This window comes from Myxocyprinus asiaticus, chromosome 8, assembly GCF_019703515.2.
Source record: "Myxocyprinus asiaticus isolate MX2 ecotype Aquarium Trade chromosome 8, UBuf_Myxa_2, whole genome shotgun sequence".
Classification (NCBI taxonomy): Eukaryota; Metazoa; Chordata; class Actinopteri; order Cypriniformes; family Catostomidae; genus Myxocyprinus; species Myxocyprinus asiaticus.
Window position 1 is genome coordinate 38827804 of NC_059351.1, and position 20455 is coordinate 38848258.

General features: G+C 37.0%; 1 pseudogene; it reads left to right on the forward strand.

The window, feature by feature from the left end:
- The first annotated feature begins 3762 nt into the window (after positions 1-3762).
- Positions 3763-20284, forward strand: LOC127444767 (GTPase IMAP family member 7-like; annotated as a pseudogene).
- Positions 20285-20455: the final 171 nt, after the last annotated feature.

Here is a 20455-nt window from a genome sequence, read left to right on the forward strand (position 1 = left end):
CGGCAGGGGCAAGGAACCTACCCGTCAGACGAAGACTTGCTGGTGGTGGTGGGGAGGAGGCGGTTGCCACATTGGCACCTGAAGGCAGCAGAGTGGTTGGCTGCTGGCAGACCTTCAAAGCAAGAGGTGAACAGTGATTGGTTAAAGGAAATTATGAACGAAATGATGACATGTTCCGAGTCTCCCTGACAGAACTACCACTTATGCTTCCATTTCAATTAGAAAGACTCAGAACAGCATAGCATAAAGGGAATGACAATTTATTGATGAACAATAAAATAATAAAGTCTTTTGGCGTAAGCCCACATCTGACGGTCAATTTTAGTGAACCGTCAAATACTGCTGGGGAAGATGGCAGGGGTGAGAAGCCTACCCCAAAAATAACTAATCTGTAAAAGATAATGGAGCAATTAAAAACATATATATTTTTTTGGGTTAAAATGCCATGCTGTGGGGGGTGGTGGGATGGGGGTTGGGTGGGCATCGTTTGTGCAAAACCCCTGAAAAGGATAACAATGCTAATGAGGAAAATGAGGGAGGGGAGCATCATTTGTGATGTTTGATGCATCAGAACCCTGACTTGGGCGAGCATTTGGTTGTGCTTTGACAAGAGTAACCAAAGCTTATGATATAAGTGAGCCCTGAATTGGGCAAACATTTGAGTGTGCAGTACCCTTGAAAAGAGTAACCAATGCTATATTTAAGCCCTGAATTGGGAGAGCATTGGTTGTGCAATACCCTTGAAAAGGATAACAATGCTTGGAGGAGTATGAGGAAGGGAGTGCATAACTTTCTTTGTACCTTTGATGCGTTGCTTAATATGAGCTGAGCTTGGTTGATTGAATGCAGGTTGGTATGTATGTATGTCTTGTATGATGAAGAAGACCATCATCCCAGCATCTTAATGGAAGACTCAGGAAGTCCTTGTGAAGCAGCTGCTGTAACAGCTCCTATCCTGAAGGAATGGCCAGAATACGATCAAGGGGAGAGACTGCAACGTATAGGCGTGTCGGAAAGATGAGATGTGAACCAATGGCGAGTCATGGGGTCCCCCAAAGAATTAATAAATAAGGGGGAGGCAGCTGAAGCGTGAGGCTGTGACTTCAAGGTGTATGGGCAAAAGGAATTATTGGGAATTTTATATATTGTAGTGGTGCGACCATGATCTAAACTATCTGTTTCAGAATGTTTAAGAAATAAAAATAATTTTTGGAGAAAATAAATATCAGAAAAAGTTCAATGTCGAGAGGGCAAGAAAACTAGAGAAAATGACATGAATTCCCCACACTTCAAAAAGCCTTAAAATGCCATAAGAAAGACTGCTTCTAAAAGAATGTCATATAATTTAGAAAAACAACCTGCTCTGAGAGTGGAAATAAGGAGGTGTAGAATGTCTAAAGTGATAGGAAGCCGTTTATCAGGAATGGTAGGGGAGATTTTTCTGATACCTCTTAGAATTAGCCAGATGGATGAAAAGGAGAAAAGACTTGGGAATTCAGGTGAATAACATCTAGCATGAAACTGAATGCCTGCCACCATTTTATTAATGGATGAAGGTTTCATTAATCGGACGTTAAAAAAGAAAGCAATGAAAGCACAGACAGTTGACACTAACACTGGGAAAAAAGGGGTCTTGTGAGAGTTGCAGAATGAAGAATATTGAAACCAAGCTTGAGCTTTGAGCATAGAGGAATCTAGCAGGGGCAAAAGGGATGGGTTTAGTCGAGCAGAAGGTCCGCTACTGGAGGACACGGCACTGGGAGATCGCTGGCTGATGGGCAGAGGTGACGAAACTCCTGAAAACGAAAGCAAGACAAAGAGTAAGCCATGGACGGGGTTGGGCGGGTTACTTTTGAAATGTATTCCACTACAGATTACAGAATACATGCTATAAAATGTCATTTGTAATGTATTCTGTTAGATTACTCAAGGTCAGTAACGTATTCTAAATACTTTGGATTACTTCTACAGCACTGGTAGATTTTTTTCACTTGTTTTGACTACAGAAACTCTGCCAATTAGACAAAATACACATGTTAAAAATACATTCTCTGAAAAACCTAAATATCTTATGCAATGTTGTTTCTAAAACAAGATCAATCAAATTTATCTTGTTTTAAGGATTTTTAGATATTTTTACAAGAAAACAATACAAAACTTATCAAGAATATGATTTTTGCCCTAATATAAAAGATCTTACTAGAAAAAAAGAAATTATGATCTAACATGAATTTTCTTGATAAAAAAAATATGATTGTGCCTGGTAACGTGCATGTAAAATGGATAGAAATAGCATTTTAGCTTAACGTAAAGCTGACAAATTACACAAGGTTTATTTCTAATTCTTCTGCTCCAAACTTCTCTGTCTGCTCGTATGAATGTAACACATCATAAGAAAGTGTTTCACCACTGTTCAAATGCACTTTGGATCGCATCATTTATATGTATAAATGTTTTTCATCTGAAAGGAATAAGTATTAAATGAAACAAATGACAATAAAATGCAAAGTAATCTCTTCAGTAATCAAAATACTTTTTGAATGTAACTGTGTTCTAATTACCAATGATTTAAATTGTAACTGTAGTGGAATACAGTTACTTATATTTTGTATTTTAAATACATAATCCCGTTGCATGTATTCCGTTACTCCCCAACCCTGGCAATGGAATAGTGAAAACCAGGGATGTGTTGCGCTGTGAGTATGAAATTACAATTAATGCTCTGCCAAGTAAGCCATCTCAATAGAGACATGATCATACCGCAAGAAGATCAACCTTTGTTGATTATTGCAACAATGGCTGCATTGTTGAAATAAATGACAACGTGCTTGCGTGACCATTAGGAGACCCATAGGATTCTGGCTACCACGATGGGGTAATTTTCAAAGAGATCAGTTAAAAACAAACTGCTAACTAGCGCTTTAAATTCTGTTGGCCAGCTCGCCGTGAACCACAACTCATCAAAGTAGCCCGCGAAGCCGATGGTGAGAGCTGCGTCAGTAAAAAAAGACAGGGAGTTGGAGGATTCAGGAATGTCTTTATATAAAAAAGAAATGCCATTCCATTGTTTGAGAAACATGGACCAAAATTTAAGGTCGGATTGACAGCCTTCGTTTAGGGTAACCTTATCTGACAGGTTGGCCATGGAATGGGCTAAGGTGAGAAGGCGTGAGAGGAATGAACAGCTTTGGGGTATAATACTGTAACGGGGTTCACAGGACAGGCAAGGAGGATGCGGGAACTGGCAGAACAGTCAACATAATTTTAATGACATAACTGAACTTAAACAAACATAAACACACAGACACACACACAGCGGCCACGTGTGTCTCTCTCTCTCTTGAACTGGCACCTCTGGCTCATCTTTATCCCCCTCACGGATGATTAGGACAATTCAGCGCCAGGCGTGCATACTCATGGCCCGGCGATGCCCTCCTCCTCGTCACACTTATGCATTGCAAATTTGAGATGCCCTAAAAGAGACAGAAGGTCACGTTTAGAGATGTCATCAGAGTGAATAATAAAATCACAAAAAGTTCTGATTCGGTCCAGTTTATCTGGGGGTAAAAAAGCCTGCATTTTGCGGTATCAAGTGTGATCCCTGGAAATTCCAGGGAAGTAGAGGGCAGGCAGAAAAGGCACAGAAGATGGGGCTGAATTTGGCATTATCGGATGAATGGAAGCTGAAGATAGCGGAGCAGGTTGAGAAGTTTCCAGGAATTGCAATCTGGAGTCGAGATTTTTGACAGTGCCGTCTAGAGAATGCATGGCCTCCAAGAAATCCGGCCGATGAAGTTGAAGGAGCAGCTGGGTGAGGAGTAGATTTCTTGTTTGGCTGAGAATGAATAGGGGATCTTGAATAATTAGCTGTACATTTCTCCCTGTACGGTATTTACACGAAAACAGAACTGTCCGTTATGAAGAAAAGCAAAAAGAAAGCCGGCATACAACAGGTATCCAGGCCCTCATTATGTGCTCAACACCAAATGGTGAGTTAAATTTTTTTAACTTAAATTTTTTTCTCTTGCATGCAATATATAATTCACTTTATGTATATATATATATATATATATATATATATATATATATATATATATATATATATATATATATTGATATATTTTTTCTTTCTTTTTTGCTTAAAAAAATAAATAAATCAGGTACATTTTGTTGCTGCTTTGAAAGGAACCACAGAGATAGAATGTAGAAAAGACAGAGCTAGAGCATGCACACACATGCATTTTTTTTTTTTTTTTTTATGTTTAGTGTACAGTACACTAGTAGCCAAGATCTAAATCTAGCTTGGAAATAGTTACATAGCTTAATTTGCATATCTGTTTAATGGTAAAAAGCTGCATTTAGTCAGGATGTTGTATTCCGTGCATTTGCACAGATCTTTTACTTGCTGTAAAAGTGACATAAATGTAGTCCTAGAAAACATATTTTAGTAGAGAAGAAACTCTAAAATGTTGTAAAAATTAGATGTGATCTGTGACCTACTATAAGCACAGTAAGGTCAACACAGAGATTACAATCATGGGAAACAATGGCTGTTTCTCAGTGTGTGTTCTTATGTGTTCTTGTGGACTCGATCAACATCATCATCCACTGCCAAAGTTCGATTCTGGCACTGTGTTCCAAGTAGGATAAATCCTCCTCCGAAGGGCACTTTGAAGGCAGAACAACCATGGTGGTCATGTGGTAAGTTCGCTTCAAACAGAATTTCCAATAAAAATGACTGAAAAAGTGAGTTCCGAATTACCCTTATTTTTGAGCCCCACACCTTTTAGCCTTTCAAAGCTCTCACAATGGTTGGTAAAGTCTTCAAAGGGAATATCACTTCTGAATGAAACGCAACCCAATCCTCAAGAACGCAAGTCCAAGGGGGCCTTGGTAGCTCAGCGAGTATTGATGCTGACTACCACCCCTGGAGTCGTGAGTTCGAATCTTGGGCATGCTGAGTGACTCCAGCCAGGTCTCCTAAGCAACTAAATTGGCCCGGTTGCTAGGGTGGGTAAAGTCACATGGGGTAACCTCCTTGTGGTCGTGATTAGGGGTTCTCGCTCTCAGTGGGGCACATGGTAAGTTGTGTGTGGATCGTGGAGAATAGCATGAGCCTCCACATTTTGTGATTCTCTGCGGTGTCATGCACAGCGAGCCATGTGATAAGATGCGCGGATTGAATGTCTCAGAAATGAAGGCAACTGAGACTTGTCCTCCACCACCCGGATTGAGGTGAATAACCATGCCACCACAAGGACCTACTAAGTAGTGGGAATTGGGCATGTCCAGAGAACACATTAAATTACCCTGATGTGTTCTTGATCAGGCTGAATATCGAGGGGTGCTTCTCAAACGAAAGGCTGCAGCCTAGTAAGGCTGTTTCCTCAGACCAGACCTTCTGAGGCTGTAGGCCTGGCTCCTCCTCAGCAATTAGCGCTATGAATGAGACTGTCTAGTATAAAGGTTATTAAGGTTTCTGCCTCCGCGGTCACAGCATGAAAATTTTGAAAATAAATTATTTGTGAACCACTACAACTACTTTGGAGGAAGCCACCAGGAGGGTGTACATCCCTTTGATTTGTTTTCTGATATTTAAATAAAAAAATTTTTTTTAAAAAATTTGATTTGTGTAAAGGATTGTCTGTGATTGAAGGCTGCAAAAGATGCACCTGATGCATCCTTCAAAATGTGGCAAACGAAGGCTGCCTAATAAATGTCCTCACAATTGAGATGGCCTTCAACAGTGTTTGATGATGTAGCAGCCAAGACATCCAGCCTAACTAGGGTGCAACCTACCAACCGGATGGTGACTTTTGGGCAAGAACCCAAAGTCATAGCGATACTACTGTGGCAGACAAAGGACAATTATCGTTGTTTTTTCCCTCAAGAGTTTCCCGCTGTGAGTTTGCGAACGTCTGGCGACTTGTGAGTCATGAGAGTCGTTATAGTCTGTCAACATTTGTTGCTTTGTTGGGCATGATTTTAATAAAGTAATAAAGTAGGAAACGATTGTTAACAAACTTTATTAATTTAAAGTGTCACTAGTCCTGCAAAACCTCACTGGTGTGATGATAATAATGCTGTCACTGGTGTGTGATAATGCCAGTAGTTCTCTAGTTGATGTTCTTAGGACTAGATTTCAAGGCAGACACTATGAAAAACAAAAGGAAAAGATGGACAATGATTATGAGCAGTGGGCAAGTTGGCAAGCTGAGAGAGACACTCCTTTTCTAATGAAATTGTTCAGTTATTTTAAGGAACTATTAAAAAACAAGCTGAGCCAATTATTCTCCAATAGAAACATTATTGTTATTCAAAATCATTTTTTTCTTTAAATTTCAGTGGGCAATAATCTGTGTTTCATGCCTTTATGCATCTTCACTTTTTAGTGCTTCAGTGTACAAGACTGTGAATGATCTATGAATGAATTATTTTTGCTGGCTTCTTTTTCCAATCAACATATATCCTAATCAATTTTGACAAAGTAATTGATTACACTTAGATTTAGATAGCTACACAAGCTTAACTTAATACTTTAATGTAGATCTTAATACTTTATAAAGAGGTGTATTCTAATTGTACAAGATCTGTATTTTCAACATTTGTGGTTTTGTAAGTTTTATATTCTTCCACTCTCTTATTTGTTTTCTTAAATTGTTGTATATCCCTCCCTTTTAACAACAAAAATGCATAAACATTTTTGTTAACCTCTTGCAGATCAAGACTATAGGGCCCTAAGATTGCTAGCTTTAAGGGCAGCGCTATGCCATAAGTCACAAATACAAAGTCAGCGAGCATGGCCATGAAATTTTGATGTTTTTGTGCCGCATGCGCTAAGTCTAGGTGCAAGTAGGTTTGGTGAAATCGCCCACACAACGTGCAAATGAGCTGGATTAAGTGCAATTGAATTCCGAGGTTCTTCTCTGGGATTTCCACTGTCTGTGTCCTATTATAGTCCATACCCTGTCAAGCACCAGTGATATAAACAAAGACAGCACATTCATAAGAAGCTGGTAGTGTACATGGACTGTATGCAATGAATTAGAAGAATAGAAAATGCGCATTAACTGCGTCCTTGATGAATTCCAGGCATATTTCTATGATAGTGACACGCTCCTTTTATATGAATAGAAAATGTGATTCTCTTCGGAATTTGGATGTACCCTCAGGTAAATTATAGGAATGTAAGTATTATTACTTATATCATTTTCATCTACTGACACACAAATCATGGTTAGTATTAACAGTGATTGTATTGGCACGTACTTCACTTCTACTGGTTGATTTTGGTTGAAAAAATTTTTATTAATGTATTCAAACACAAAATATTTCTAAATTCAAATTACTCTTTAAACGAAACGAAAATATAATCAAAATAACGAAGTGATACAAAAATCATACCCAATCCAAACATTTTAATCTCTCCTTCTTCCACTGGCCCCTTTTGCAGTGACTTAAAAATTAGTCTCAACAACAAGTGAAATATTACTATTAGGATACAAATTAAATCATAAATACAATTGTAAATATACAATAATAATAATACATATAAACACAGCATTAAAAAAAAAAAAAAAACAAAAAAAAACATGACCTCTATAAAGTTTCATTCAAATCTCAAGCGATTACCCCTGAAAAATTGTGATTCACGGACAATATTTGATGTTCTGTACTTTCAGAATTTGCACATGAACTTTATTACCACCTGCTGGTGGAATTTCCAAACTGAATTTGAACTTTGCACTGAGTTAAGAGGTGGTTTTGAAATGTCTTAGCGCAATGACCTATTTCTCAGGAAAATAGCAAATTGCGCGTTGCGCCATTTAATTTACATAATATACACCCACAGTTTGTGCGCCTACACCCACAATAGTGCAAACACTCCCACCCACGCCCATTTGCGCTTTGCGCTGGCACGAAAATTGCATTTAGAATTAGCACTTTTACGAAAATTGGATAAGATGTTGCGCATGGTCGTTGAGCACTCATGAAAATAGAGCCCTATATGTTTGTTCCCAGGCTATCTTAAATATTAGATCAAATACCACCATAACATGTTATTTATTTGGGACTATTCAGAATCACTTTAGTGCTTATCAGGTGAAGGAAAATTAACTGTCTAACTATCTAATATGTGCTCATGCCTAGTATAAACTGTATGCAACCTGAAGTCTTCTTAGTTCCAGTATTGCATTTATGAGCATTCTGTTACCCTAAAATATTAGCTCTTTAAAACTGATTCTGAACTTTGAATTTGTTAGTTGTGTATACACGTTAGTAATGTGCTCTCAATTCTGTTCCACTCAATCTGCGCACAAATCTACATTATCTTAAAAATCTGAAAATGTTTGTAATGAAGTGACTATAGGAATAATTCTAACATGCCTTAACTGATGATGAAGGCCAAACATTTTCTGCCAAATAAATAAATAAAATATACTACCTACATAACTTTTGTATTTCAATCCATATATATATATATATATATATATATATATATATATATATATATATATATATATATATATATATATATATACATATACAGGTGCATCTCAATAAATTAGAATGTCGTGGAAAAGTTCATTTATTTCAGTAATTCAACTCAAATTGTGAAACTCGTGTATTAAATAAATTCAATGCACACAGACTGAAGTAGTTTAAGTCTTTGGTTCTTTTAATTGTGATGATTTTGGCTCACATTTAACAAAAACCCACCAATTCACTATCTCAAAAAATTTGAATATGGTGACATGCCAATCAGCTAATCAACTCAAAACACCTGCAAAGGTTTCCTGAGCCTTCAAAATGGTCTCTCAGTTTGGTTCACTAGGCTACACAATCATGGGGAAGACTGCTGATCTGACAGTTGTCCAGAAGACAATCATTGACACCCTTCACAAGGAGGGTAAGCCACAAACATTCATTGCCAATTGGCTGTTCACAGAGTGCTGTATCCAAGCATGTTAACAGAAAGTTGAGTGGAAGGAAAAAGTGTGGAAGAAAAAGATGCACAACCAACCGAGAGAACCGCAGCCTTATGAGGATTGTCAAGCAAAATCGATTCAAGAATTTGGGTGAACTTCACAAGGAATGGACTGAGGCTGGGGTCAAGGCATCAAGAGCCACCACACACAGACGTGTCAAGGAATTTGGCTACAGTTGTTGTATTCCTCTTGTTAAGCCACTCCTGAACCACAGACAACGTCAGAGGCGTCTTACCTGGGCTAAGGAGAAGAACTGGACTGTTGCCCAGTGGTCCAAAGTCCTCTTTTCAGATGAGAGCAAGTTTTGTATTTCATTTGGAAACCAAGGTCCTGGAGTCTGGAGGAAGGGTGGAGAAGCTCATAGCCCAAGTTGCTTGAAGTCCAGTGTTAAGTTTCCACAGTCTGTGATGATTTGGGGTGCAATGTCATCTGCTGGTGTTGGTCCATTGTGTTTTTTGAAAACCAAAGTCACTGCACCCGTTTACCAAGACATTTTGGAGCACTTCATGCTTCCTTCTGCTGACCAGCTTTTTAAAGATGCTGATTTCATTTTCCAGCAGGATTTGGCACCTGCCCACACTGCCAAAAGCACCAAAAGTTGGTTAAATGACCATGGTGTTGGTGTGCTTGACTGGCCAGCAAACTCACCAGACCTGAACCCCATATAGAATCTATGGGGTATTGTCAAGAGGAAAATGAGAAACAAGAGACCAAAAAATGCAGATGAGCTGAAGGCCACTGTCAAAGAAACCTGGGCTTCCATACCACCTCAGCAGTGCCACAAACTGATCACCTCCATGTCACGCCAAATTGAGGCAGTAATTAAAGCAAAAGGAGCCCCTACCAAGTATTGAGTACATATACAGTAAATGAACATACTTTCCAGAAGGCCAACAATTCACTAAAAATGTTTTTTTTATTGGTCTTATGATGTATTCTAATTTTTTGAGATAGTGAATTGGTGGGTTTTTGTTAAATGTGAGCCAAAATCATCACAATTAAAAGAACCAAAGACTTAAACTACTTCAGTCTGTGTGCATTGAATTTATTTAATACACAAGTTTCACAATTTGAGTTGAATTACTGAAATAAATGAACTTTTCCACGACATTCTAATTTATTGAGATGCACCTGTATATATTAAAATACAGGCTACATTTATTTTATGGTGAATCTAGTACTATGTAAAATCATAAGAACAAATGTGCAATTAAATAATTTGCAAAGAGTTGTGGGGAAGCTATATTGCTGTGACTTACTTAGCAGTTTCTGTCTCCAAGCTGATTAAGTTATATATGTAGAGCAGTTGCCCCATGAATGAGAGGACCAATATGTTGCTTTAAAAGGGTAATATCCTACATTGTTATTATTAAATTATTAAAATTTTCTTCTTTTTTTTTTTTTTTTTTTTTTAATGGACAGAATATTAATACAAATAATAAATATTACAAGAAGGAAGCCAAAAGTCAAAAGAAGTTAAAAGTCAGTGTTAAAGTAACACTGGTCTTTCTTGTTAATGAACTAAAGTTTATTTTTAATGTTTGTTTAATTTAAGGGTTTATTTCTATACTTTGAAGGTTTCTGACTGAATGATTCATTTGCATGGACATCTTCTTTCTTGCTTCTTTGGTTGTATTCATAAATATATTACATATATTGTTCATGGTTGTAGGTAAGAAATTACCTACAACCATGCAGCACTACACCATGTGACCCATACATGCAATTAAAACATGTCTATCAAGGGCAGAGTACATAAAAATGAAACCTTTCCAGCTATAGAAAAGGGAACTGCAACATTGTCGTAGGCACCCAGACCCTGATTATTTCCTCTACAACCACAATGAATGGTGAGAGAGAGCATGCACACATTCAATAATGTAATCAGGGATTTTAGTAAAGCTATAGTTTGATAAATCTTGGTATGATGTAGAAGCAAACAGAGTTGGTGTCAATAGGAGTAGTAGGCTGTATGTGCACACCTAGAATGATCACATGCAGTGTGCAGATGCAAATAGAGCTTGTGCAAACTAACTGGGGGAAATAGAATAGTAAAAGCACATAATTCTCCAAATAGAACTTAGTTGGTATTACTGAATACAAAATAAACAAGGAATATAAGGCTGAATTTATGACATAGATGAAGTGAATATTGTACTAAATTCAATTGGCATAACTTTGAAAGTGTAGTTTTTGTTTGATAAAATGTGCATTAAACCTTGTCTCACAGCCAATATTTGCTCAAATGGTAACATTGTGTGCATAGCATATTGAATAGCATAGTTTTGTCCTCATTTCATTTTCACTGACAATTCTCCCGGACAGCCATCAACAACCTCAGAGTCAAGGTGGACATTTTATTCCACAGCATTAAAGTTGGTGTTGTCATTGGCATTGCTGCAGTGTTGGTGTCCCTGGTATGTATTAAAAAAATCAACCTGGTCTCATAGTGAAAATGTGACTATATACATTTTTGCAAAACTTGTTAAACGTGTCTTCAGGTACAATTCTCTGCAGTTTCCAGGTGAAACACTAGAGGCTGTGTGTTTTATTCACTTTCACTCAAATCATGACTTAAATGGCTGATAATGACATCACAAATACTTATTTTTCTCTCTATTACTCAGACCCTGTTATTTTATGATATCGACACACTTTTACTCAATCACATCTTTTGAAAAACAATACATTTTATTACAGACTCACTTACATATATACTTATTTCTAACTGGATAACTTGTGCAGTAGCTCACCTGATAGCACGTTGGACTTACAATTGGAGGACAGCGATTCAAGTCCAGCCATGAACTCAAGGTAACGCGTGAGTCATAGAAGTGGCACAAAATGAGGTGGTTGCTTCAGAAAATGTGCTTTTTCATTTTGCTTCTGCATTTTAAAACACTAATGGTTAGATTTAGGCATTGATTAGGTAAGGATGTCTTTTTTAACTTCTTAGATATATTTTAAAACACTAATGGCTTAGGCACTGATCAGGCAAAAATTTTAGATTAGGGGGGTATGTTTTAAAAACATCCATCTAAAATTCACCTGAAAACATCGTCAGAATACAACACCATTTGAATTGCTTTTGGTACCCCAGCTGGACATTTCACTGAAAACCTGCAGCCAAACGTGATATACAGCACGTACATTTTAAATTGCAAAAATGTTGTCATGTTCACGAAAATTTCATGAGACCAGGCTGTAAAAAATACACCATGATGACAGAACCACCCAAAACAATGCATTTGTCTTAAAGATTTTATCCTGTTTGAGTTGCACACCCACATGTTATAATGGAGGCCCTAAAGTGTCCTTGGAAAAAAAAAATTAGCTGAGACTATCACGTGTGCATGAGATACTTTTGCGTGCGCACGAGAAAACTTTCGCGTGTGCACAAGAAGATTTTCCTGTGTGCACAAGAAAACGTTTGTATGCTCACGCGTTTCAATTTACGGTGTATGTATGTCTTATTTCCTTTTGCATCACCGCCATCTTCTTTACAGAGAACGCGAGAGCATGAATGCACATGAATTGATAAAGATATATTTTAAACCCTGCCTAAAAGGATAATATACTTGCATACATTTTATTGTGCCCATTTACTAATGATAATCCTTGTATGTGGCCATTTATATGGATTCATGGTAATCCTGAGGTAACAGATGTAATAATGCATTAAACCAGGGGTGACCAAACTTCCACATCCAAAGAGAAATAAGGTGTCCCAGGCTGCATCGTTGTAATAATAATAATAAAAAAGGCTAGATGCCACTATTACATCATCTTTATATTGTATGCTTAATACAAGTTTTGGGTGTGACACATAACAATAATCAGAATAATATTTTGTTACGAAAGTGCAAGCTGAGCATGCGCAGTACAATACATGTGAAAAAGCTAATGCAATAGTTAATGGAAGAAGAGTATCAGTTATTGACTCTCCAGGTCTGTTTGACACCAGCCTAACTACAGATGAAGTTGTCAAGAGAATTGACCAGTGCACTTTATTCTCTGCTCCTGGTCCACATGTCTTCCTAATTGTGATTCAGTTGGGCCGATTCACAGATAAAGCTGTAGATGCAGTTAGAATCATCCAAAACATCTTTGGTGAAGAAGCCTCAACACACACCATGGCACTCTTCACGCATGGAGATCTACTGAAGGAAAAAAAAACATTCACACATTTGTGCGTGACAGCACAAAACTGGTCAGTTTAATTAAAACTTACAGTGGAAGATTCCATGTGTTCAAGAATGAAGAAGAGAATCCAGAACAGGTCATTCAGTTACTAGACCAGATTGATAAAATGGTTACTGGAAACGGTGGGCAACACTACACAAATAAGATGCTTGAGAGTGTAGAGGGAGCGATTGAACAGGAGAAATTACACATCCTGAAAGAGACAGAGGAGCAAAGACAGAAGGAGATTGATGTTATTAGGACAAGATTTCAAGGAGAACACTTTGAAAAAGAAAAGGAAAAGCTGAACCATCAATTTGAACAAAAGGCAAGATGGCAAGCTGAGAAATACATTATTCATATTTCAAATGGTGGGATCTCTTTTCTAAAGGAATTAAGAAATTTTTTCTTATTTAAAAAAAAAAGAGCAAAAGAAACAGCAAAAATTGAATGAAACAGATAAGCAGACATTGAGGAAGACATGAAGCTCTAAATGCTATTTAAAGGTGAGAATTTTTAAAGTGCAGATAATGGTGAAAAATACATTTTAGCACCAGGCAAGACGGCAAGAGAAACATTTCAATTATATTTCAAGTACACCTTCTATACTTTATACCAAACCATAACTCAAATACCCCACACAAAATTTCAAAGTATTTCTTTGTCACACCCACATCTCTTTTCTAGCGTGTACTTTTTAAGCACATTTTGGAAATCTGTATTTTAGCACTAACGTAATTTGAGTCCTATGTTTTTATGTGTTTTATGTTTTGTTGAATTCTTATGCTGTGTTCCTGTTTTGTGTTTGTTGCTTGTCCCACTCCAAATGCTCCCAGGTGTGTCTTTGGTCCCGCTGTGTATTTAGAGCGCTCATGTTTCATTTGTGTTTGTCTAGCATTGTTTGACGTAGGCCACCTGGTTTTAGAAGCACATACTGTAAATCTCTAAACCGAAATCACTTGGAATTATTGAATGAATAACAGATAATTGAGGAATGCTATAATGAAATCTAGAATGCAAGTTGTATTTAGCTTTAAGTCAGGAAAAATAGTTCATTGTCTTTAATGCTATCTTCTCAGACATTATTCAATATTAGGTGGTTCTATATGCAACATATTTGTTGTAGTAAATAAATACACACTTTGCATCCCTCTCTATGTTTTTTTTTTTTCCATCTTAAAAAAATGGTACTCCCACTGAACCATGACCCCTGAACCTTTTGCAGTAAGAATCCATGAACATGTACGACATTGACATTACTTTTCTTTGTGGGAATATTGGCTTTTAATGTTTGTTCAACATGCTTAGGCAAAGCACACCTATTTGCAATGTGTGGTGACCCTATCAAACTAAGCCACCCAGTTTAACAAGACAATAAGCAGCATCTTAGAGAATACAAGTGAAACCCAAAGTGAAAGTGTAATAACACCTCCCAAACTACCTTTGGGTGCAGACTACACCGATTAGATTGACCCAACAATACTGAAATACTCCACTCAGGTTAGTTTAGAATCAGTGTAGTTACAAACAGTACAGTAAGCTCATAATTTACAACAGTATCAGTTAATTAGCAACTTACAAAAATGTACAAATTCAAAGTCAACATCAATACTCTGCACATGAAATAAGCAGAGCAGATCAACCCATAGTCTAAACTTAGAAACAAAAAAGAAGGAAGACCAGCAGCTTATGCACACACATTAGTGAAGCACAGCTTGGAGGCAAAATTAATGGGTCTTACATATTAAAGAAGTACATGAAATAAATTACATATTAAGTAATACTAAAATTACACTTTACATTAAGTTCCCTTTGTAACGGGTTTACAAAGGGTTCATTAATGACTAATAACTCATCTACAAATGCATTATAAATCATTTAGATGCAGTCATAACAAGAATAAAAAGGGTGCCTTTCATGCATTACTTGCCAAATAATGAGCCAATTTAAACTCACATGTTATAAATGCTTAATAAGGTACGTATTAATACTTAATTTAATCAAAATCATGAAATGTCATAATTCATGATTTACGTCATGATGCAGCAAAAACAGATTGTTATAGAGAGAATAAAAAGTGTTGCATTTGAATTTATTACTCTAATATCTTGACTCATGTCACTTTGCTTGTCAAGTTGGTGATAAAATAATGCCAGTACTCAGAGTGGCAACCTATGTATCAAAGTTGGAATGCCTCAGCCAAACACCTTTCAGGTCTTCATGCTCATCCAGAGCAATAATATATACCTTTAACATTGATTTCTCTCACTTCTTAGAAGTGATCTATATTCTTTATTTCCCTTCATTTTATTGGTCATTTATGAATTAAGTAACAATATCTGTACTCTTTAATACAAGTCTTAATGTAAGATGGATTTACAAACTTATTTAGCAACCTTAAAAAAGTTACCAAAATGCAAGCTAGACAATCATGGCCTGTTTACTGAGTTACCAGTGAGCCATTTACTGTATCACAGTTTTTCTCAATCACTTTGGCTAATTTTTTGAAACAGTCTTAACATTCTCTAAACTGTAAGTGCAACTGTCACAACTGTTTTATGGGACATCACAACTCTATTGCATGTCTGCAAAATGTAGTAACACACCCCAAACATTTAATTAATGTTTCAAAACCTAGTTATTGTGTCAGTAAATTGGCCAGTGCCACCAAAATTAGTTTTTTTTGTCATTGTGTGAGCCGTACTGGTCAAAATGTTTAGATGTTTTTTCACAATGGCAGTCAACCCTGGAAATGTTTGTTATATACAAAGTCAATACTGTACAATACTGTAGTACAAGGATATGCACATTTGTATGTATACAGTAAATATATTTTTGTAGCAATGAGTTCAAAGGATGTTTTGTAGCAAAGGATATTCACATTTGCATGTCCATTTTTACACATTTCTTACATGTAAAGTCATATATAGTGAACAGAAAATCACCACAAAATGACAAAAAAAAAAAAAAAAAAAAACTGCCGTAGTTCTGTAAAGAACAATAAATTGTACCTCCTCACAGTACGTTAAAGTACAAGTTCCCATCTTCTTGGTGGACATCCTGTTGCTCTTGTTGGTCTGGCCAGAGATTTAGCAGACATCACAAACATACCATGTCATAGATATTTATGGAATATTCATGTATGTCTGACAGATTTTGATAACTGAATGGATCATTTTGCATGTGATGGTGTGAACAAGAAATTAATTGTTCAGAGATTTGAACTTATTGTTTTGAAAAAAATAAATGTCATTCAAGAATTGAGCCAAAGCGAGAAAAACTGTATAGCAACTGCAACAGACTTGCTATAATTAGTAAGCTATGAAAGTGTACCTTAATGTAAAGTTTACATCCGTGAACCATTTATTAATGATTTCCCAACATTAATAAGCTATTAAAGGGTACCTTAATATAAAGTGGACAACAGTGAAAAGTTCAACCTCCTGGCCCCTGACACGTCAAATTCATTCAGTACTCTTTGTGAATGTTCATAAGTACCAAGCCTGTGAGGTGCATCTCCGTCTTGCAGTTCCTTGTGTAGGATTTATGAGAGATAAAAAGTTCAGGAATTGTATGCTGTTTGTTTGTATCATTTTTATAAACACTAATTAAATTCCCATCCAACTATTTTTATGAGAAATTTAAAATTGTGCATAAAAAATCCTGAATAAAACACTTGATATGCAAATTAACTCTCAAAATTTGCTTAAAATTCTATGTGCTAGGCAGACGTGGATTTTCTAGAGATTTACTTTAGTTAAAATGTGCATTCAGATGATGGAAACAGTTTATTCGCAAAACGATTACGTTTTGACCATTTGTGCTTGTGTTATTATAAGTGTGCGACAGATTGATGTGACTGGCCCAACGAAAGGACCAAACTTGGCACACAATTCCTCAAACATAGCCCTTGACATTCAGAAGTGTTTAACCCACAGCTGTTCGTTAAAGTGGGTCCTCATAATCCGCCAGAGAGTTTTTGAGAGCAGGTGCTCCCGGGTATGCAGAGTCTGGTGGTGTGTGCGCATCGCTGCCATTTCAGCCCTCATTATATCAGATATTACACCTATTCTGTGGTGTCTCCTGGCATCATTAATAAAACATGGTACAATTCTCCTATTAGTACTGTTGGGGTACTGTTGATCTATGACCAAGTGCTACACTGACGACTTTCGCGGTTGCACGGTTGAACGTCAACGGGGGAGAATGGGGTGGCAGATGCCACGAGAGGGGCCCCTCTGGGAGTTGGGGACCCCTGGGCTTCAGCCCGTGTAAAAACACCTGCCTAATATTGTTTAGGTCCCCCTCTTGCTGCCAAAACAGCACCATTCTGAGATGCTATTCTTCTTACCACAATTGTACAGAACGCTTATCTGAGTTACTGTAGACTTTGTCAGTTCGAACCAGTCTGGCCATTGTCCGATAGACCTCTCTCATCAACATGGCATTTCCATCCACAGAACTGCCTTTCACTAGATGGTTTTTGTTTTTGGCACCATTCTGAGTAAACTCTAAAGACTGTTGTGTGTGAAAATCCCAGGAGATCAGCAGTTACAGAAATACTCAAACCAGCCTGTCTGGCACCAACAATCATGCCACGGTCCAAATCACTGAGATAACATTTTTTCCACATTCTGATGGTTGATGTGAACATTAACTGAAGCTCCTGACCCGCATCTGCATAATTTTATGCACTGCACTGCTGCCACACGATTGGCTGATTAGATAATTGCATTGATGATTGCTGGTGCCAGACGGGCTGGTTTGAGTATTTCTGTAACTGCTGATCTCCTTTACTCTGAATGGTGCCAAAAACAAAAACATCCAGTGAGCGACACTTCTGTGGGTTGAAATGCCTTGTTGATTAGAGAGGTCAGCAGAGAATGGCCAGACTGGTTTGAACTGACAAAGTCTACGGTAACTCAGATAACCGCTCTGTACAATTGTGATGAGAAGAATAGCATCTCAGAATGCTATTCTGAGATGCAGGATGGCGCTGTTTTGGTGGCACGAAGGGGACCTACACAATATTTGGCAGGTGGTTTTAATGTTGTGGCTGATCAGTGTATTTTAATTGGTGTGTAATATAATTTTGTCCTTTTAAAGTGCAATATTTGAATGTAAATATCCTACCTAATGTATTTTAAAAATAAAATCGCACATCACCTTTCATTAAAAATTATGTAACAGAGAATTCATATGGAATTCAAATGCTGAAAAGTGAAGTACCCAAGAGCCCATGAGTAGAAAGCAAAACACACACGTAAGTCAAATCTCATACGTAATTTTTTCTTTCATCTTATCCAATGAGAACACCATGAAATGAGGTGGTTTCATAATCCCCTACAACATGAAGACCAACACACTCTCATAATGATACGTTCCTATAGCAACTTTTTCTCTGTGCTTCCAAAACGTCCTCTTTAGTTTGTTGCCTTTATCACCAAAACGTCACTCTGATGCTTTTTTCAACTAATTTTAGAGGATTTTAATTCTTTAACTAAGGCTAAATTTTAAAATTAAATTATCTGAAAAGTCTGTCATCATCTGCTCATTGCTTTTATGTATTTATTGCTTATTTGCTCATTGTTAGCTGTGTGACACAAAAGGAGTTTCAGAATGTTCGTGTTGTGGCTCAAAAAATGAGAAAAGCACCATAAACATTATGATAAAAATAATTCATGCTATTTGTGCGCTATTTTCCGGATCTTCTGATGCTGTGTGATCATTGTAAGTAAGGAACAGATCCGAATTTAAGCCTTTATGCTGTGACCAGCATCACCATTCACTTTTGCATATTTTGTGACTGATTGCAACATTGTAATGCTTGGATGTATATTTGTTTTGGGGATTTGACTGTTTTTATGGAGAGAAAGATTTTCAGCAATTAAAACATTCAGTTTCACTCTATATCTGATGCGGAGCTATCATGCGACTTTGAATGCAGCATGAGTCATTTGGAATAGATTAATTGTGCTTTTTTTATTTTTTTGTAATAAAATATGGTTATATTGTTGTTATATTACTGGTTAGGTTTAGGCATAGGGGTGGGGTTAGGTGGTCAAAAATATCTATATGATAGTGTAATATAAATAAAATAATGGTGGTGATTGTAAATGAGATGGCTGGTGAAGTTCAAGGCACACAGTTGTCTGTGTGGCTGCCTCTTCCAACCTAAAAGACCTTGAGAGGATCTGCAGAGAAGAATGACAGAAAATCCCTAAATCCAGATGTGCAAAGCTTGTCACATGATACCCCAAAAGACTTGAGGCTGTAATCGCTGCCAAAGGTGCCAAAGTAATGAGTAAAGTGTCTGAATACTTATGTCAATGTGATTTTCAGTTTTTTCTTTTTAATACATTTTCAAATTTATCAAGAGAGAGAGAAAGAGAAAGAGAGAGAGAGAAAGTTCCCACATTCCCACCAGAAGCCTGTGGTCGGCTAAGGAATGGCGCCTTGTTGTACCAATACAAAGAGGCACCAAAACACTTTCCCGGACTTTCGGTTTCATCATACCACGTTGGTGGAATGACCTTCCCAACTCCATCCGTGAAGCTGACTCACTTTCTGTCTTCAAAAAATGGCGAAAAACACATCTTTTCCATGAGCACTTAACCAGTCACTAAAATAAATAAATAAATAAATAAATAAATAAATAAATAAATAAATAAATAAATTAAATAATAATAATTCTTGTTGCACTTTAATCTGTCTTGAATACTACTATTCTGATGCTAGTGAAACTTTGTAATACAGCACTTTTCGTACCGCTGTCTCCTTAAGATGATTCACTTATAATGTATTCCTCTTTTGTAAGACGCTTTGGATAAAAGCGTCTGCCAAATGAATAAATGTAAATGTAAATGTAAATGTAAATGTAAAGTCTCAGCAGTGGTCTCATTATAATTGCAAAAGCCTTTAGGGTGAGTGCTTTTGAACTTATTTGTCCAGAATGCTGGCAACAGTAGTATAGAACCCGCTCTCTTTACGGAGATACTTTCAGTTTTACTTAGGAAATAAACAAAATATAGGAATTATGCGACTCCTTATTTAATTCTTTGACAGCAGAAACCTGAAGTGTGCATTTTTTCCCTTGTGTGTTGCAGACATGATCGTGGATTTTGTTTTTATGTTTAAACAAAGGACAGATGTTTCTGGGTGGTGAGAAGGAGGAAGGTAGTAGAGTAAAAACTCCATCTTCGTCGGCAAATGTAATATAATGAAGGCACACATTAGTTGAGCTGTTTCTTGTTTTACTTAACACAGCATTCACTTTCAGAGTA